The following is a 22,850-nucleotide window of genomic DNA, read 5'->3' as shown; positions in this document are numbered from 1 at the left end:
TTTTTTTGCAATTTGACTCCTAATTTTGACATCAGACTCTTGTTCTGCAGTAAAAAATACATTAGAAGACACATGTTGCTTCAAATTATCATATTCAGTATAAATGTTTCTTCCTCGCAAGTTGAAGGTTGTGCGTACTACAAGGATTTGAATTAATTATACTAATAAATAACATGTTTTTATTTTTTTATTCGAGATTTTTCAATAATTAAATTATCAAGTATTTTATCGCTTTACAATCCTGATTAAATGCGCCAACTTTTGATGGAACTTTCTAAAACACTTTAGTACATTTTTTAAAGTAGATTTTCTCGAAATCGACCGATTTTAAAAATTTAATACTCATAGTCCAACAGAAAGTCTAAATTCTTGAAAAATTAGAGAAATTGCGTTTTTCTTTAGTCCAAGAAATGTTATCAGTGAATAATATTCACTGCTACGGTTCCAAAGTTTAAATGGACAAAATTAATAAAAGTTAGACAGAATAACCGAAAAATGGTCATAGTTTTACTAAACTTCTAGATTGCACTTAAAAGCTCAAAATTTTCAAACAACGTGAGATTTTTTTTCTAATTTTTTTCAGGATGGTCTCGAAGTCGACCGATTTTAAAAATTTAATACTCATAGTCTAACAGAAAGTCTTAATTCTTGAAAAATTTGAGAAATTGTGTTTTTTTTACTTTGGCCCTAGAAACATTATTCAGCGAATAATATTCACTGCTACGGTTCCAAAGTTTTAATGAACAAAATTAATAAAAGTAAACCACAATAACCGAAAATTGGTCATAGTTTCACTAAAGTTCTAAGTTGCACTTAAAAGTTCATAAGTTCCAAACAACGTGAGATTTTTTTTCTAATTTGTTTTCAAGATAGTTAAGGTCAATATTATCACCCCGTTTCGGCTTGAAGTCGAAATCAGGAATCTAAAATAATAAATCTAGGAAATAAGTCGAATGAAGCAGCTAATTACAAAGAAGAAAACATTAAAGGATATAATGGATTTTTCATCTATTCTATAAAATAAGTCGGGTTTTCCTTCCTGGCGATATAACTCCAGAACGCACGAACCGATTTCGTCGATTTTGCATTCGTTGGAAAGGTCTCGGACTCCGTAAGGTTTATAGCAAAGAAAATTGAAGAAAGATTTCAACATGAAAAGCGGAAATTTTTTATTTTTTCACATACAGCGTCATCTCTGATACTTAGCATGTACTACAAACTAATATTTGTTTGACAGCTACTCATTGTTCTCTGCTCAGTTAAGTGCTTAGTTTTATGTGACAAACCGGCATTGTGTTCACTGTGAAAAAAAAAGTAAAAAAAAAAATAAGTTATTCGTTTCCTAACATTTCTATTGGAATCCATCAAATCAAATCACGTGTATTGTGCAAATTTTTATTCAATTTCAACAGCAGGCAATTTTTTTCTTCATCTTTTAATCACCAATTGAAATGTTACATAAAATGAAACCATCTGGTGGTGAAACGGAGTTTGCCCGGTTTGCTAGTTTATTAATAGATTTCAATAAGTCATTAAATTTTTTTTTAATTTTTCTGTTGTGAATTTTATCTAACCACTTTTTAGCTAGATGATAAGTATGATAATGCCAGCCTGTTTTTATGCTATTCACCATCCCTAACTTAGCTCAATTTTGCTGGAATTAAAGAATTTATCAAATTTAAAGTATGTGAAATCTGTTCATCTGACCTCTTTTTTAATAATTTATTTCAATATTGTCGAATTATTTTTAGTCTAATTGGACTAAAATCCTTTGTAAAGATCATTTTTGTCTGTTTTATGTACATTATTTCGATTGTACGGCAGATTCAATGCAAACTATTATCAAACATCATTTGTCAATTGGATCGTTCGAAACTACAAATCGATCACTTGCATAGCGGCGGTGCGTGAAAATAAACAATGAGAAATGTTATAAAACGACATAGGCCGATTGATATGTTAATTCTCTGTCAAAATTATATTGTAAACAAATGATAAAATTATGCACACGCTTCTAGTGAATTGCGATCGATTATTTTGGATGGTACTAGTTGATTTTCACAGTTCCGTAACTATAGAGTTTGATCGTGGAACTAATGAAGCTGATATTGCCTGAAGGTTTATAAGGACAATATTTTGAAATTTTGTCATTATTGACATATTAATCGGTGATGTAAAATTAATGATTGTGGCAGTTTTGTGTTTGCAATGTTCTGTTGTCATTTCATTTTATCAAAAATGTATTTGTTCCGGTCAACTAATTGAGCCAATATTGCTTGAAGCGTAAAAATATATATTATTATGAAATATTGCTATGATAATGTTAACCAACTAATTGTTCAGTTTAAATTTCGTTTAAATGTTTTCATTGAAAAATCGGATTCGCAGTTATTTTGTTTCCTCGGCGTTTCAAGCCATTTTGAACCAAATGAGATCAAATTTGGAAAAATATATGTGTGTGTGAACAGATTTTTTTATTTTAAATCGAGGTTTTCTCAAAAACGGCTGGACCTAATTCAAAAATTTAAAGGCCATTCGATGTATCTCGATGAGGACTATCGTTTGTCAGTTTTGCGCGACGATCTGCCGAGCCGTTTCTTCGTAAATAGCAGAAAGTGAAAGAAATTTCACTTTTATTCAGATCGACCAAGCCGTTTTCTTGTAATGAAGTGTTAAAAAAATTTTTTTGACTTGTTTTTATTATTATTTTTTTGTCGGTAGATACCATAGTCTTCTAGATCATCCTAAAATATTAGGGCCCTACGACAACTCGTTTAGCTTTAAAAATTCGTCAAAGTTTGCAAAAATTCATATCGTTTTTTTGGCATTTATCAAAATTAGACCTTGCATCGACGTTTGCTCAAAAACGCCTGAACCGATTTCAGAAATTTAAAAGCCATTTGATGTAAATCGATAATGATTATCGTTTCTCAGTTTTGTGCGACGATCGGCCGAGCCATTTCTTTGAAATTTGGAAAAAAGTGTTAAACTTTTCGTCCACATTTAAGCTTATACTACCGAATCGATTTAAAAAGATCAAAAACTGCTCGAAAAATATTAATCGGGATGATACTGATTAGTTTTAGGTGCAAATCTGCTGAACCGTTTTTTGTAATTAACTGTTGAAATAAAATTTAAGCCGATTTTTATGGAACTTTTTTTTGCGATATATATCATGGTTTTATAGAACTTACTGAAATATTAATGCCTTACGACAAGTAGTTTAATTTTAAAAAATCATCAAAGTTTGAGAAAATTAGTAGTTTTTTTGACGTTTGTTAAAATTAAATTTAGACGATTTACTTGGTGTAACAATAGAGTAATTGGTCTTAAAGAATTAGTAAAACTACTAAACCTACGGAAACTGGTTCAACTATGAAAATTGTTAATTTTTTGAAAATTTGCTTTTAGAAAATACTCCGTGTTCGTTCGTTTTCAATTATGTGTAATAAACCCACTCGGAATACTTCAAATCATTCATGAATTAATGTATTTTTTGTTGATTAAGTCGATTATTTACACATATCGTGAAGTTTATGAACTTGCCTCAAGGCTAAATACCCATACCAGCTTGTTAATGTTTCATTTACTATGATATATAGCTCATATTTGCGTTTTAGTTAAAATTTTAGAAGCAATTACGATTTTAGCTATTCGTGTCGGATATTGCATAAATAAATGATTGAAAATGCAAGAGCATTTAATATCGGTTTTGCCCCATATCTTGAGAAGATGTCCACAATTTTCCAGAGGTTTGCACCCGACATATGTCTATCATTTGCGTTAATCGAGCTTCCGCTTTGCAAACGCATGTTCGCAAATTTCCATAGATCTATGTACGCATATCATCATTGCAAATTCGCAAACCGCCTGGGATAGGGCGGTCCGGCCGTCTGTGTATGATATATGGGCTTTGTATTTAATTATACTCGAGCTTGGTTGCGCGATGTTAGCTTCAAATTGAAATCGATATATTGCTTTAGCATAAACCAAGGCAGTGGCTAAATCAATTTGGATGCTTCCAGAAACCGTTCGGTGACAGATTTTGACAGGTGACTAAAGCATCTTTTGAGATTTCCGGCTTTGCAAAAAACAACAACATGAACGAGTTTAGTTTTTTAGAGAGTTTTTCATAGGTTCTGGTTACTTAAACTAGTGAACGACTCTATAATCGGAGATGTTTTAATTTATCTTCAATGCAGAATTCTTGTTTAATAACAAGACATTCGATTTTTAAACCACAAAGTTTCGAAATTTGAACTAAATTTTTAATTATTAGTACTACTACATATTAAACTAGTTGGTATTGGTATTTTGCCTTGGGGCAAGTTACATGAACTTCCAAAAATCATGAATGAATTGAAAAAACATGAATTTTAAAAAATCAACAATTTTTATAAATAAACCAGTTTTTGTAGCACTTTAATGGTTTAGTATGTACATTAAGACCAAGTACTCTATCGTATACTAATTTAGTTATACTAATTAGACAATTAGTCTAATTTTAATTTTAACAAACGTCATAGAACTACTCATTTTCTCAAACTTTGATGATTTTTTTAAAATTAAACTACTTGCCGTAAGGACGTAATATTTCAGTATGTTCTATAAGACCATGATATATTAAACTAGTTGGTATTGGTATTTTGCCTTGGGGCAAGTTACATGAACTTCCAAAAATCATGAATGAATTGAAAAAACATGAATTTTAAAAAATCAACAATTTTTATAAATAAACCAGTTTTTGTAGCACTTTAATGGTTTAGTATGTACATTAAGACCAAGTACTCTATCGTTATACTAATTTAGTTATACTAATTAGACAATTTAGTCTAATTTTAATTTTAACAAACGTCAAATAGAACTACTCATTTTCTCAAACTTTGATGAATTTTTAAAATTAAACTACTTGCCGTAAGGACGTAATATTTCAGTATGTTCTATAAGACCATGATATATTTCGCTAAAAAAAGTTCCATAAAAATCGGCTTAAATTTTCTTTTCAACAGTTAATTACAAGAAAACGGCTCGGTAGATTTTCATCTAAAACTAATCAGTATCATTCCCGACTAATATTTTTCGAACAGTTCCCGAATAATATCTTTCGAACAGTTTTTAATTGTTTTAAATCGGTTCGGTAGTATAAGCTTAAATGTGGATGAAATGTATGACACTTTTTTTAAAATTACAAATAAACGGCTTGGCAGATCATCGCACAAAACTGACAAACGATAGTGCAAATTGAGATACATCAAATTTAAATTTCTGAAATCGGTTCAAGCGTTTTTGAACAAACGTCGATGAAAATTAAACGATTTTTCGAACGGCCGTAATATTTTAGTATGATCTATAAGACTGTGGTATCTACTTTCAAAAAAAAATCATGAAAATCATCGAAAAAAAATTTTTATTACAAGAAAACGGCCCGGCCGATCTTTACCGATCAACTAATCAGCACGATTCCCAACCAATATCTCTCGCACGGTTTTTGAATTTTCAAAATCGATTCAGAACTGGGGGCTAAAACGTGGACAAAAAAATTTTCACTTTTCTGCTATCAACATAGAAACGGCTTGGCTGATCGTCGCGCAAAGTTGATAAACGCTAGTCCTCATTGAGATACGTCGAATGGCTTTTGAACTTTTGAAATCGATCCAGCCGTTTTTGAGAAAACATCGATTCACGGCAAAATATCTGTTCATATACACACACACATTTGAAAATTTCTATTTGACTCTCTTTAATTTAAGATTTATAACAAACATCAATACTACTCTTTAACTACCTCAATTTTCGACTAGAATCTTCTATTTGGTTGATAAAATGTAATCTGTGATAAATTCTAGAAAAAAAAAACAAAGAAAGAACATCACATAGTATAATAAATTGCATTAAAATTATTTTTGTTTGCGTGATATGAATCACTTTCTGTGAACTTAAAACCTGGCGTCTCCACCGTTCTCATTGGTGCAACAACATTTTTTTCTTAACAGTATTATTATTATTTAATTATATGCACATTATGATTTATGTATTTTCCTCTTTAAAGGCTCTATGGGCTGAAAAATCATTTATCATAAAATATGTGAAATTTAATAATGAGTTACTAAATATAAAATAATCGCCCGTAAAATATACAATTTCCCTGTGATAGCATTTACATAATCGAATTAATATCAGCTTTTGCGTGATAAATTTTTAGAACCGTTTTTAAATATTCATACCAAGAAGTAACATTTTCTTTGATTCTAAATTTTTTCGTTGCCTAATTGCTGTCATGACTAATTAATGGCGCGTCTTGGTCGGTCTTGTCAGTATTTATTTAAGCAGATGAAGTATCTGACCGAGTTTGTTTCATCTTTAGAATATTCTTCCGTCTTGAATTGTACGTATTTACAAAATTAGCGCGATAATTATTGTTTTGTTTTTGAAATGAATTATAATTGGAATATTTTTTTCTGCGTGCTGAAGAAGGAAACGTATCATTATTTCCAGAAGACTGTAAAGTGCGTGTGTTTATTTTTACGTTTTTTTATAAATCGAATAATATGGCAAAGAACATTAATGAATGTTGAGTAGTATAAAAGTGAAATTCACGCTAATGAATGAAATACTCCCCGAGTTGACTGAAGCTTCGAAAAAATTATTATTACTGTATCGTTGCATTCCTATGCAAGAAATACACACATAATTATTTACATATTTATGTAATATATATATATATATATATATATATATATATATATTATTATCCTATTTACTACTACTATTGCTACTATTTACAATATTACTTATAAATTTATAATTCTAATTATTTCTCCATTTCTTTTTCAGAAATTACAAATATATGGTCTACATCACTAGGCACTCATCGACGTGATTATTTACTGGATAAAGGTAATTTTTTAATTTTTATATCAAAATGTATTTCAAATTTACTAAATAAATATTGTTCATAATGCAAATGCTGATATTAGTAATATTAGATAGTGTAGTTTTTAACTACATTTTTAGAAGAATTACATAAATGAAATGAGGTAGATAAATTAATTTATACAATTACAGATATTATAAATATGTTTGAAAAACTTTATTTGGTAATTGCATTCATTAATTTTTAGTGAAATCGAACACGTTATTTTTAGAATAAACAGTTGAACAATTTATCTAATCTAGCTGAATCTTAATTCTTATTGATTAACCCTTTCGAAGGAGTGTCGCTGCTAAACGGAACAGCGGTCAATTAGTTGTGCTACTGAAAGGACTAGGCACAACGATATATTTTAAGATATTTCTATCATTATCAATTAAAAAAAACAAAAAATAAGAATAAGAATTACCAATAGTTTAACTCATAGTGATAAATCTTTAAGCAAAAACCGATACAGAATATGTCGTCCATAGACGACATTCGTATACACAGGTAGTCCAGTGGATGTCGTCCATATCGGGAAGTTTATGCAACTTGTCTTTAAGTAAAATGCTAGGAAAAGTACGGGCATAATGGTATGGTGTTTTGTTTTTTAGTGATATTTATTCATTTAATAATATTATAACCAGTCTCAATCGTTTTTACTCATCTTTGATTCATTGACCACCTGTAATATAATATTTTAATTAAGTATGAACTATAATAACAGATTTATTAAGGAAAAATGCAACCTTTCACAAAAACCATTTTGTCCATATAGTACGGAGAAAATAAGGTTAAACAGGTCTTGCAATAAATGCAAGTCTCTTATTTTTACTAGCGGTTGTTTTGCTCTGTTTTTAGTTTTTTTTTTTGCATATTTGGAGTAAAAGTTAAAAACCAATAACCTTTGACAGGTTTTAATTTTTTTCTTGGTCCTTACTTCAACATACTTGTTAAATAGACTATGTCATTTTGTCCATTGTACAAGTATGTCATTTTGTCCGACATAAAATGAAAATAAATAATTAATCAAAATTCCAATAAGAATCTGATTACCGCAATAAAAATGATCGAAATCACTAAAACTAGCGCAATTTAATTAATTGATATTAATTGATTGATACAATTACGAATATCAATGAGCAGATCCCCAAAGAATCACGAGAAAAATTTCTTCAAAATAAACTTTTCAAGACACGAAACACGTTTGAATTGATTACTGCGACAAGACTGTGACAATGACGCTCAACATCTGACAGGATTATTATTATGGATTTCCTCATAAAAAAATGTTATACAGTCGCGGAAACGCAAACAAAACTAGCCAATTTTCAAATTAGGCCTCTATGTTATTTCCATATATGCCATTTTGTCCGTATTTCCTCTATTTGTTACTAGTTATTATTACTATCATTACGAGAATTAACTGTAAGATGATGTTATAATCTGATTTCGATGTGTATCATTTTCTCATGTCTACTATTATAGTATTTTTGGCGCGTTTGTTTTTTCCACAAATCTAAATCAATAACAAACACACTTGAGCCGCCTCGATGCCGTTATTTTAATGAACAGTTTGTTCATATCTTTTCAGTTTTGGGATGGCACAAAGCTTAAAATGGTTCTCAAAACATCAAATAGTCCAATATGTGTAAATAATCGACTTAATCAATGCAAATTGAAATTTAGCATTTTTTAAAATACGTGACGATAAAATTTCCACAGTTTATTACGAAAATAAAGTTTTTGCTTTCACCAAAATTTCAATGAACAGTTTGTTCATATCTTTTCAGTTTTGGGAGGATGCAAAACTTAAAATGATCCTTAACTTTAAGTTGTCTGATATATCAAATTAATCTACTTAACCAATAAGAATTGAGATTTAGCAACTTTTAGATTTGTGCTGATTATATTTTCAATAGTTTACTTCAAAAATAAATTTTTCGCTTTCACTAAAAACGTAAAACGGAATACCTTTCGAAAAAGCTTTTAACCTGTAATTCTATTCATTAAATTTAATTTATTTAATTTATTTTTGTCAACGGTGATCAGTACAAAACACAAAAAGTACACGTTGTATGTTCTAAGAGCGCGACTCATTATTCCAAATTGCAATACATTTTTTTATTTAAACTACAATAGATAAGTACAATATGATAAATATTATATTTCAGACGAAATATCAGATCAAGGTTATATACAGTGTTATCTCTGTAAAAAATGTACTAATGAAATTTTTTTTGGATTAAATAATGTAGCTATTTTTTCGAAAATCTCTTTTCGCAATGTAATTGTTCATAGTCAAATTGGACCCTTGTGCCCAGCCCTACCCTACACATACTTTTTACACCTCTGGCGTCAAACGATTCAGAGTGACTTGAAATTAGCAAATTTGATTTTTTTTGTGAAGCCACAAACTTTTTCTTTGGGAAGTAAAAAATATCAACTAATTGTAAGATATTAATCAGTTAGTGATATATGACTATTAAGAAGTAAAATTTAATTACCAAGATTATGTAAGAGTGACCTAGTTTAAATTTTTGGTGATATTGTTGGGGATATCATTTAATTAAATTACTTTAGGAAATACTACATTGAGACAAAACTAAAGTTGTCTACTTGCATTGTCATATTACAAATATATTTATTTATGCATAGTCTACCATTCTATAGTTTATCGGTATTTTCAGAATAATCTTTTTTTCTATACCACCCTCATAACAGAATTTACCATCACTTTTTCCTTTTCTGCCGTTGAATTTTTCACTATGCAGCACTTGACGTAAATGGTTGAAAAATATGTAGTTTATTTTCGCCACTTTTTGATTACATCATGTGCTCATGATCGATCTACAAGGTGTAATTCTATATTTTTTTTACTTCACTTTTTGAAGCAGTTTTTGAGTTTATAGTTCTCAATGATAGAAAATTATTTTGATCGTATTTTTAGACAAGAAAGCCGTAAATCGTATTTATTACATAAAATGAACAGAAATGCTATTTGTATGAAATCACATATCATCATGTAGGTATAATACGTGGTGGTATTGGTACACGTGGCATATCAATATACATAGCATCAATATAGCAAAATTTTGCCTCTCAATTACTTTTGTCAAAATTTAAAAAAAACGAGTTTGAGTGCAATACCACCGATTTGTATTGTACCTTTAAATAATACCAAGAATATTATTTTAGTTATAAATTAAAAGTTTATCTACATAAGTTATAAGAATTAGCATATGGAATTTGGCGTCATCAAATTTTTTTTTTTTTTTTGTGAAACCTTACCTTCGAGTTCAACAAGAGTTTTAAAAATTCCTATTTCCTCGTATACTTTGCAAATACAATTTTGACTGGCATTTAACCACTCCATTTTATCATTATCCTGGCACATTTCAATGTAATTGAACTTAGTGAATTATTTCAGTTTTAATGTTACGTTTCTTGCAATAAACCCACTTCTAAACTTTTACTTCGGTTAACTTTTGACATTTAATTCGACTTACAAGCTTGTTTAGGTTCCATTATTTTTGTATAGCCAAATTTTCTGATGGCAACGTCTGGGAAGTTTTAATATGTCAAAAGAAATAGTAGACAATAATTAACATGGTAATTGAGAGTGTTATACAATTATGGGAAATTTGATTTTAACCCATTGCAGCGCAAGATATATATATATATATATATATATATATATATATATATACCAGAGCAACAACTTTATCAAAGTTAATGAATAAGTTACCTAAAAATTTACTCATACTCATGAATTATTGGGAAGTTTTTTTAGGAAGTTAATTAAATTTATTCGCCCAACTTTTCCACAACCCACAAATATGCTTTAAAGCTGCTCTTCAAAAATGTTTTTTTGCCTGCTTCTATTTTTAATCATAGCAATATTTGTCATTTTTTTATTTTTTAGAAAGAAATTTGTGGAAGTGTTTGAAGTTTCTGTTTTATCCAGAAAATTTGTTTTTTTTTTACTTCTAATTTTATTTAAGTTTATAAAATCTTGCAACAACATCTATCTATTTATATCTTAAGTTTTTAAATATTATCTTCCCAAAATTATCAGCTTCACATCCATGGAACTACATTTCGGAAATGTATGTTTTGGTTGTACAGTAGTTGGAAGGTATTTATGATTCTAATCGGCTTATGAAAACATATTTAGTCACACACGAGTAGTAAATTTGTATATTCTAATGAATTATGTACCTACATGCCTACAGAGCAAGTTTATATATTTATTGCGACTTATTTTATACCGACCAACATTCTAGAATTCTAGATAGAATTAATGTCGTAGGAGATAGCAACTTAGTAAAGATGAAAAATTATGTAAAGTTGTGGTGAAATTAATTTATGTTTAGAAAACTCCCAATTTTTAATAATAACTATTTTTGTTAATTTATAAAATGATATTTAAATTAAAAAAATAATTAATATAAGGAACAACATGCCCTTTGCACTTCTTGAAAAGGTACAAAATAGCATGGAATTAGAAAAATAGTTATAAAATATGTAGTTGAACAAAAATATGTAGAATAACTCTCACAAATATTAATGAGATTGAAACAAAAAATATAAAATAATATAATAAACAATAATATTAAAATACATTTTTAATATAACATTAATAACAAAACTAGTGAATTTCAAATAATATAAATTAACTTTTAAAGAATTTAAATTTTTAGATTTTTTAAAGAAAACAAGGGAATAAAATGTATAAATAAAATAAATTAACTTAAAAAATTCAAATAAACCGTATAAACAAAAATTAAAAAAATACATGATTATACAATAATAGTTCTTTAGCACTGTTACTTGGAATTTTTTATTTTGGTATTTAGAAAAGGGCTATTCTCAAGTGGAAGCAAAATTTTGCTAAATTATTTGAGCATTAAAATTGATGTCATTACAACATAATATTGAGTTGTCCGGATCGCTGGAGCAATCCAAATGCTTTGTTGTCTTAGTCATAATGGTTGTTAAATCACGAATTTGTAAGATAAAAATTATTACAACCAAAAATTTCGATACAACAATAGTTTTTAATCCATAATTGTCAGAATTACTTATTTTCGTCAGAAAATCCGATTTTCTAACTTTGTGTTTTCTCGATATTTTAAGTAATTATTAATTATTTGGCCGCCAAATTTGAAAGTATGTGTGTGTAGTGTGTATTTGAACTGTATTATCACAAATTACTGCACCGAATTTAAACATTTAAAATTGATGAAACTCTATAATCCAATATTTTGTCAACGTTTTTGCAAAAAATCCCGTTTTTGAAATTTTAAACATTCTTTGGAAGATTTGAGTTGAGATCGTGCTGATTTCGGTGAAGATAAGCCGGGCTGTTTCTTGGTGATTAATTATTCAGTTTTTTTGTGCCGATTATCTTGGATGTTCACCGTTAAATCAGATACATTTTAGAACACTAATTGGAATAAAATATGTAAAATAAATTAAAACAATTACAGGTATTGTTTGTTTGCATATGGCATATTAATTGGATGTTGAGATGATTACTTTTTCAAAATATAAAAAAAAATCAAATTTTTCTAAAAAGTCAAATTTTTTCAATATTTTCAAAATGTCCCAAAAATCTAATATTTTCAAAGTTTTGCTAAGTTTGTTTTAATAATTTAGTTTTCGGTACGGGAAGTTCGAGCAATTTGCCTGAATGCACGATGCCATGCACCACTAGTTGATTATTAATTTTTTTCTCTCGAATATTTAATTCCGGTACGGTAAGTTCCGGCAATTTGCCTTAAGGCACGATGCCACGAACCACTAGTTGTATCTTATTGCCACGTCGAGTCAAACCACGAAATAGCTTCGGCAGCGTTTCAATAATATAGTTTGAAGCAAGGAGGTGCTCCTTGTAATATCGTGAAACGCGTAGAATATTTCTTGTCGTTTAAACAGGAAATTGAAGTGCCGGCTAAGTTTCGCGTCGGCCTCGGGTTTCAGAATTACTAATTGATATGTTATAATGAAACTCTCGCATAGAGAAGGCTATTATACAAAACGCCCCCGTGCTTACTATGAAGTTTCTACGACCATAAAACTTTTAATACGGCTTCGAACAAAAGACGAAGGCGTCATGTTCGCATATTAAAGTAACATGGAAAAAAACTCGACAAAATTTTTCTCATTGTTGAAAAGAGTTGTTAATGAAATTGCTTCCGTTTGGTAATGTTTCGTGTTGAAACTTACAGACGTAACAACGCATTAGAGACACTTGGGATATTACGCAAAGAAAACAAGTTAAAGGTAATAGATATATAACGAGCGAACTTTATTGTATTGTCACGGTTCCAGGAGGAAATCAATTTTTACTATGACTTCACATAATCGAAATATGTATATTTATTCGTCGCCAAGAACGTCCAACCTTTGTTGACCTATTAGATTTACCCATCAACAAGTTTTGAATGGAATGATGCTGAAAAATTTGTTTATTTGACTTGCAATTGTAATAAAATAAACTAGTGGGGCGCATAGCATCGTGCCTTAAGGCAAATTGCTGGAACTTCTCGTACTAAAAATTATTTTTTTTAAAAAGATTGACATTTTTGAAAAAAAACTACTTTGAAAAAATTAGATTTTTGAGAAAGTATAAATTTTTGACAAAAATTTACTTTTTTTTTAAAAAAAAAGACTTTTTGAAGAAAAATTGATTTTGAAATATTTTGGAAATCTGAACTTTTTTTCAAAGCAATCGTACTGCTTTAACTGCATAGAGACGAAATATCGAAGCGCGTAAGCGAGGCGTCGCCGTCTAACGGATAAACATTGAAACGGAACCCATAGGAATGTAAACAAAATTTATACTTATTGTTAAAATCTCTATAAAAAATCTGATTATTTGATGTGCATATGTCTAATGATCATTTTTGACCGCCAAATGGCATTTTTTTTTACTTTTTTCACTAGATCTCCGCAACAGCTAGACTTGCCTTCATGAAAATTTGATCAGTTCTTCATCTTGTTAATACAAGTAAAATGTTTTTTGAATTATTGAAATCGGACGCTCCGTTCCCTTAAAAACTGAGTTACCGTTTTTGGTACTTTTTGCCCCACATCTTCGGAACGGCTAGATCTGTCTTCGCCAAATACTAATCAGCATGTCTCCTTATCAACACGAATCGAATGTTTTTGAATTATTCAAATCGCTTCATCCGTGTTCCCGAAATCGTCGACGAAAATTTGTATCCGCACGCACACACATACACGCATATACACACACACACACATACGCACACATATACACATACACACACACATACATGCATTTTTTCTAAGGTATGCCAAAATGTTGAAAAGGTTTTCAAACGTAGATATATAAAAATTTTCATTTTCAATTTTTTTGCGATTACTATAACTTGCCCTACGGGAAGTTAATAATAATGAAATTTGGCTTGTAGATACATTTTTCAACTGTTTATTTCCAAAGTAAGAATAGTGCTCCATATGCACATTTGAACGTTTTTTTAAGCAATCTCGCTGCATAGCAGATTTGGTGTCGAAATCGTGGACGAAAAATTGTATCCAAACATACACACACACGCAAATACATAATTTTTTTCTGAGGTATGTCAAAATGTTCAGGAACCTCCGAAACGTAAAAATATGCAAAAATTTACATCTTTTATTTTTTGCGACGAAATACTAGATCAAGGTTATATACAGTATTATCTCTGTAAAAAATGCACTCATGAAATTTATATTTTGCATTGGTTGAGTAATGTAGTTATTATTTTGTAAAATCCCTCTAAATTCAAAATTAAGACGTTCGATCTGTTTGCCTTTTGGCTGTTTCTTTTTACCCAAACTATGGGGTATTATGAAGATGATATGAGGTATAATATTATGGCTTCTTCAAATTATGCTCGTGTATCTCAACTTTTCACCTCATGTAGGTGTGTTTCAATATAAAAAATTTGTTGTCATGGAATATTTTATTCCTGTTACTGATAATAAATATAAAATATTTTACTTATGCCTAGCTGTTTTGTAGATCTAACATGCTTTATCACATTGTCCAAATTATTGCGTACTCTATTTCCCATCATGCTATTTTCTAAAAATAAGGATACAACCATGCAAAGAAAAATATAAAATAATGAAAAGCATAATTAATTATGAGTCTCGATGCATAAAAAGTGTTTTCGTTGCATCAAACGAGTCCCCATTATTTTATTCCAGTCAACATAGGTGCGTGTTTTTCAACACGTACATGTTGTCATCGAATATTTTCGACGATTTCTTTATCGGCCTTCTGAGGAATGATGTATGCACTCATATGTATGTACAAATTTGGTATACATGGAGTGATTTGTAGTTTTAGCTGTTGAATCCGGAACACCCTCGTCTCACGACTGCCAGAGTCGGTGGAGAAGTCAAATAGTAGGCGGGGATGGTCTTCTTATTCCCTTCGTACTCTGAAAGATTCATAAATCATTGGAAATAGGGGTGCAGGGTATTTGTCGATGCTTAGGCTTCGTTCGTATAGGAGGATGTCTGCGATTTTTTGGCCGCCTGCTGCGCTTTTCATTTGCACAATCGAATGGGTAAAAGTATTTTGAAAATTCAATCCAGTATACTGTTGGAATTTCACAATGCAATTAGGTGCCACATCATTTTGTTGGGTTCGAAGCTTTAATCAATTTTTAGTAGTAAAATTTTTATTGTGAATGTTACGATTTTAGCACCTTTTCTTGACTATTTCATGATAATTTGTATTATGATAGAGTTCGTAGTCTTAACTAACATCCTGAAGTATACGCCACAACAAGTGGTTGAATTATGAAATTCTGTAAATCGCGCCTTTGGGCAAATTGCTGAAACAATTTTGAAAAAAATATTTTTTTAAGAATTTTGATTCTTTTTAAACATTTTTGTGTTTTTGTGAAAATTGAACAAAAAATATAAACTTTTGATATAACAAAAATCGGATTTCTTTGAGAATTTGAATTTTGAGAGTAAACTTTGAGAACTTTAGTGAAAATTTTGAAAAAAAAAGATTTTTTTGAAAGATTCAATTTTTTTTTGAAAAAATTGAAAGGTCAGTTGATCCATACTGTCGAAAGTGTCAGGGAAATTCGTTTTAAATATTAGTGTCCTTTAAACTCTATGTAACTCTTGGTATGGAATCCATAGAATTGGAAACAAAATTTGTACTTATTATTATAATCTCTATGAAATATTTGATAATTTGATGCATAATGTCTAATGATCATTTTTGACCTCCAAATGGCATTTTCTTTAACTATTCCTTCTGGATCTCCGAAATCACTGAACCTGCTCTCGAAATCGTCAATGAAAATTTGTATCCGCACATGGACACACACACACTCATATATACATACATCGATTTTGTCTAAAGTTTGTCTAAATGTTCAGGAGGTTTTGATTTTTGATTTTAAAACAATTTTGATTTTTTTGCTATTACTACAACTTACCATATAAAAAGTTAAAAAGTTAATGCCTCAATTTGTAAAGTTGCTAAATTTCAATTCGGTTCGACCAGTAGTAATATCCGTTTTTACTTTGAAATATAAACGCTCTAAGGAAGAATAAAAACTGGTGGCAAAAAATTGCTAATAGTAGTTCTGATTGCTATTCAAACTATGATAACAAGTATAATATTGAAAAAACTGCCAGATCGCTTTTTGACTTGTTTTTGTTTATTTCGTCAATCTATTGTATCGTAAAAAGCTCTTTGTACTATAGGTGGGAGCTTCGTTAAATCTTTAGTGCTAAAACAATCCCTTGTTATTAGTATCTTATGCAATTTCAGTTAATTTAATTTCGTCTTCCATTATATTTCATAATTTTCTAGTTCGAGGTTTTCATAATCGGATACTCAATTTGTGATTTTATGAACGAACACACATAATAAAAGCATCCTTGTCAGCAACGATTTCTTAGCTCCGCTGATATTCGATATCACGGAAAATCGATACCGGTTATCCGATTTCAAGATCGAAGTTTCGTTAACTTTTTTATCCCTAGTTAGACGTGACTCGGCGCGTTCCGTGTTCGATTGCCGCATAGGTATAAGGCATCTATCTAGGGGTGTATGTGCGAGGGTTTTAGGGCAGGAAAATCCCTAAAAATATACCTACACCACAATTTCACCAGTCACATAGTAGACGTGATCTGACAATACATAGGGAAAAATGCTTTCGGGAATCGTTTTTCATAATTTTCTCTATCGGCACTGTATAGATAGATTTTTATAGGTTTTATCGTTTTACGGAAAAAGCCTTGGTGTTTTTTTATGTTGATAATTTGATAAATTCTTTTAAATGACAAGGATGATGCTTTTTATGGGTGTTTATATGCCTTTATGGATTTACAAGGAACTGAACTTAGTACCTGATTTGTAATAGCGTTATTTTTGATCACATATAAATTTGTATATATTTTTATTTTGTATAATATACTAGATAAAGTATTAATAATAATTAACTTCTTACACGCGTAAAGCAGGAGTTTGTTTTTGTTTTAACATCGAACAGAGTTTACAGATAAATGAGCTGTTATCCTGACGTACATTTAAATCTAGATATTTTTTGAGAGGGCAACCCAACGGTCAACCACTAACTTTTTTTGTATGTTAATATATGTTGTGTTGGGTGCAGATATACCTACGAATGGCGATTTTTGCTTGAGAATATATATATATATATATATATATATATATTATTTTGGAAATATGAACAAACAACACTCTTTTTTGCACTAATTTATTAAATAATAATAATTTTCTCAAACGTTTCGAGACTAGGTTTGTCTCATCATCAGTGTGTTATAATTTAAAATTTAAAATATGGAAACCTGCATTAGCATTATGTGTTATCCGTTACAAGTCGTTCAATATACTGTATTCTGCCCCACCAACGATCGTCGGTGTCCGAATTCTCTTCAATTTTAAGTGCTTAGTCACGCAATATCAGATAGGAAAGAAAGGATTAGGGTCCAGTTGAAAAATAGATGTCGTTAGGAGAAAAAATATTCTATGAAATGAGACGGTTTGTTTATAAAATTTGTTTTAAATCATTATAATTAAAAATATATGTACATATATATACATATTCATATATACAAATGCATACCCATAGTACAAAACATCACATATACAAATAGCTATATACCCACAATATACACATACATATATAAATACACATATATTTACATACACACACATATACACATCACACAAACACACACCTTCATATATATAACAACACCCACATATACTCACATACATACAACCACATTACACATACACTCATACATATATACATACACATATATACATATACATACATATGTACACAAAAAGCTACAAAGTATTAATAAGATTTAGATGTGTATCATGTAATATGTTGGTATCTGTTAAAAAAATATTAAGACAACATGAATTACAAAGTAAACAAAGTAAAAATAATAACATACTGAATCATACTGAATACTGTCAAAATGTCATGTATTAGCTGTGCATTCAGGCAGTTTTACACATAAACTGCAACGTCACTTGTATGTTATGAAGCTGGGACAGAAAGAGCCCATCATCTGAGATCTTTTTTTTTTTGATATTTGTGCGGTTTCTAGGTTAGGTTTTCTATCTCACAACCTGGGAAAAACGCCTGACTGCACAGGAACCACATGGCTTTTGACAATATTTAGAACGATTTTGTATGAAAAGTTCTACCTGACATAGCCTTGCCATAACATTGGGTTGTTATGCGGCAGAGTCGGTCTCTTAATAAAAAAAGTAAGATTGGGTGTGGACGTTGAAGTCTTAAACATGGTACGCTACACATATTTTGCAATTAATATCAATGGATTAATATTAGTAAGTAAACTAGGTATGCGAGATACACATATTAATTAGGCATCCTTTACAATTATCAGAAAATCAATGGTATCAATGTATAAATCTCTGTGATCCATGTATATCGGTAAAAGCAAATTTATCAAACCCCTGTCTATCATCTTGAAAGGACAATATTCGACAAAGCATTATCCCATATATTGATGAAATCCCTCAGCATTGTGAGCGGGAGCTTTAGCGCGCGACGCCGGGATATGCAACGTCGAATGCACTGCACGGTCGTCGAATTTTTATTGCGCGAAAACCGAGTCCTTTTTTATTTATTATCGGCGCCGTCACGGTATGTTCGATAGCATATTTTTTTGGCGGCGATGCGAGAAACCGGAAGCAAATCCAATTTTCAGCTATTTAACTCTTTCGCGCGTATTTCAATTTCCCGCCATCATACCGTCCGATACTGGCATTATGATTACGCGGGAACGGTGCATCGCATTCATCGGATATGCGCGTAATGCGAAAATGCATGTTAATAAATACATAAATAAACGCAGATATACACAGAGATTGAAAAGTTTATGCGAACGCGATTATGAAAATATTTTCCAATAAACAGCAAAAAATAGAGAACTGGGATCTACACATTATGGTAGAGGTATGCAATGTGTGCCTGATGACAAAATAACTTGCTATTGATAGCATTTTTATGTTTTTCAGAACTATGAGTTTTATGTGCTTCTGAAATCATATTTGTAATATAAAATCAGTGTAATTAATATATGTATTCAAATTAAGTTAAAATAGTTTTTTAACTTCATTTAAAAAAATCATCAATCAATTCACATTTTTTATATTTACATTCTATAAATTAATATTTTCAATTATAAATTTACAATCTTTAAATTAATATTTACAATTATTTAATTAACTACTTCATTTAAATAAAACTATCATAGAATAGAGTTAGGCTCAAAGGTCCGCGGGTAAAAAGGTCGACCACCGATATCTCTAAAACAAGTAAAGTAAGAATTTTTTACCAACAATATTACAAAGCAGAGGGAAAAGGATGTATAACTATGTTCGAAAATCCATAACAAAACTATTGTCTTTTGTTGTTATTTGTTTTGGTTGTGAGCGGGGTAAAAAGAACCAACTATACCTTTACTCTGCAAAAGATGTAAACTATAAAAAATAGTGTTATGACAAGATAGATTAAAAGATGTATAGAAGTTCGTGATCCACCGAGATGCTGCCGAACTCTATAAAATTACACTTTGTTTATATTTTCGAAGGACCAGGTATATTTAGATAATGGCTATATCAGACCGCTTAAAAGATGATAAGTAGTTTAATTGTTGTATATTTAAATGAAATAATTTGATGTTAAGATTTATAGATGATATGTTATACAGTTGAAATAAGTACTTGTTGCTTAGTCGAATTTTGAGATGTTACTCCTTTGAGTGTTGATTTGACTGATTACAAAGATTTGATAATTTTATATTATTTTTCTGGTTGGTCCATTTTGTGGAATTAATTATTGTAAGGAATTAAATCCCATTACAATTTTGGATCCAATCAGTGGCTATTAAATTTATCAATCAATCAGGTATTGGCCGGTGATTGCATGGTACGTAGAATTAAACCGAGTTCAAGTGATACGAGTTTCTTAGAAATATTGATTAATTGTAGGATGATATATTTAGGGACAGGATGCATGACAATAATATGGATTATTTTAATTTGAAATGATATAATAAAGGATTAGGGTTTATTGCTGCTATCCTGTATGAAATTATGTATGTTGGGAGTAAGGCGTTAACAAATAGTAAATTAAATTGTAAATTTAGTTAAAAAAGGCAGTTTTACATTAGATATATAACGTAAATGGTCCTTTGTGCCCGGCCCTTAGCACTGCGAATTTCCCCACATTTAGTATCTATTTTTCACTCATTATCAGATTATTATTTATATTATATTGATACTGCTTCAAAATTGACAAAGTTGCAGTATAAAAACGTATTATTGTCGATTATTTGTCTGTTAAGTTCTGCTGTCTTCTACCTATAGTACATATCTATTAGTTTATCATAAAAACTGACGTGAAAAATCCGAAGTGGTTCAGAAACGATAATAGAAGAATTGTATTTAATCGATTTGCTATGAATTTTTATAATTGACTTTAAAAATTTGTTGCTGTAATTGGACTATTTTAGTAGAATAGTCAACTCCGTTTTAGATGCTTTTATGACGGATTCGAGAAAATTTCGAGAAATCATAAAGATCTAAAGTTTGTATAGGAAAAATACTGCACTTAATGTTGATCATTTCATTACATATATATATATATATATATATATATATATATATATATATATATATAAGATATTGTATAACATTTCAGTATCATATTTTTTATTCAGGCATGACCTTAGTCTTTGTTGATAGGCATATGTGTATGAGAAAATAAGATCTTTATATTTCCAACTGTAACTCTTACGATACTTTTGCGTAGAGCTTTCAAATATATCGATTTTATAAGTTTGTGACTATGTATTACATAAAATGTTATAACGAGAAAAGCTCTCCCAATCGATGTCGAAGTAAAAAGAACGAATGTTTATAGAATGCTGCTCCTTATTTTGGAGTGGAATAATACCGAACTCACTTGTCCTGCGTGTAATGCTTTTTTTCGATTCGGCAAAAAATGTAATATATTTGAATGCGCCTATATAAGTATATGGGGACACAGATTGCGATATATATTTTTAGCTTATGTATTTCAAGTCCGTCAGCTTTGAGCTTGTCAAAATGTAAAACATTTGCTGAACTTTCTGTTTCAAAGTTCATTTCCTGAGAAAAGTTTTTCAGAGTTGCCAAACGTTACATTAATTATATGAATTACATTTATTATTTATGGAAGTTCAATTGAATAACCGGTATGAATAAATGAAAAATAGTCATTACTTATATAAAGCAAAAAGTTGAATAATGAATAAATGAAAAGTTATATTAAAGCTATATGAAGTTACATTGGCGTTTACTATTATGTTCATGTTTAGAATATTTTACTTCATATTTTTAGTTTTGATCACTAGTATATGGCAATCTAAATATATTTATGTCTCATTCTCTCATTTAAGAAACTAATTGTTTCTTGAAAATTTATTTATTGCACATTTCTTAAAATCATATCTTGCAGGCATTATATTAAACTTGAACTTAAACTTAAAATTAAAATCGGCATCAAGCTTGCTTACATAATTTAATATATTTGTTATGAGGATCTTTGGCTCAAATTAAATGTAAAATGTGGTTTTTATAACATTAAAAAATATTAAAATAAATATCATTATTTTTTTCAATATTTCGTTAATTTTCAATCAACTAAATTTAGCGTGATTATTTTATAAAGGATATCAAATCCGTCTTAGATATTCTTGAATTAAATTAAATGTAAAATCGTTTTTTATAACATTAAATAATGCTATTTTTTAAATTGCTTTGCTAAATAAGCTTTCTTTTTAAATTGTTTCATTAATTTAGAATCAATTAAATTGTTCTGAAATATATCATGTTAGTCATATTCATTTTTTGATTAAATTATATTAGTGCAGTAAACGGAGAGGAAAAAAGGGTATAACCTCTGAATTTTTTTACTGTGCTCCGAATTTCATGACATTTTGGAATTAGGTTCATCTTACCCTCAAATTCAAAAGTGAAAACAATTCGGGTTGCGCCAACACCCCCCGGGGGGATGACCCCCCTTCTCAATTGTGTAATTACATTTTTTTAAAATAACGTCGGAAATCGATAGAAGAGCTAATTATAATAAAAAAATGTCTTCTATAGTTTTTCAAAAAAACTAATACTTTTCAAGTTACTGGCCACTAAAGATTCATATATTTTTGGCGTTTTTCTTCGTCTTTTTGAAAATATCTCCTAAATTATACATTTTAACGAAATTCATGTGATGAACAAAATAATGTCAATAAAAATCTTAATAAATCGGTATTACATAAAGTGTTCTAGGAAAAATATTAAGCAAGATTTGGAAGAGCAAAGTCGTTTTTTATTTCG

General features: G+C 29.7%; 1 protein-coding gene across 3 annotated transcripts in view; it reads left to right on the top strand.

Annotated features, from left to right (window-relative positions):
* Positions 1–22,850, top strand: part of LOC113377989 (leucine-rich repeat-containing protein 24-like) — a 573,615-nt gene that overhangs the window by 385,876 nt on the left and 164,889 nt on the right. For 2 of the 3 annotated variants that reach the window (XM_026618473.1, XM_026618475.1), the window contains one exon: positions 6,835–6,897. The exons of the other annotated variant lie outside the window; for it this stretch is intronic. The gene's annotated coding sequence lies outside the window, so the exon portion shown is untranslated. The remainder of the gene's footprint in view (positions 1–6,834; positions 6,898–22,850) is intronic. 3 annotated transcript variants of the gene reach the window in all.

The sequence above is a fragment of the Ctenocephalides felis genome, unplaced genomic scaffold (assembly GCF_003426905.1).
Source record: "Ctenocephalides felis isolate EL2017-DRISC unplaced genomic scaffold, ASM342690v1 CF-g0.4_SCAFFOLD_01886, whole genome shotgun sequence".
In the NCBI taxonomy this organism is placed as follows: domain Eukaryota; kingdom Metazoa; phylum Arthropoda; class Insecta; order Siphonaptera; family Pulicidae; genus Ctenocephalides; species Ctenocephalides felis.
This window is presented reverse-complemented; position numbering and strand designations above follow the sequence as displayed.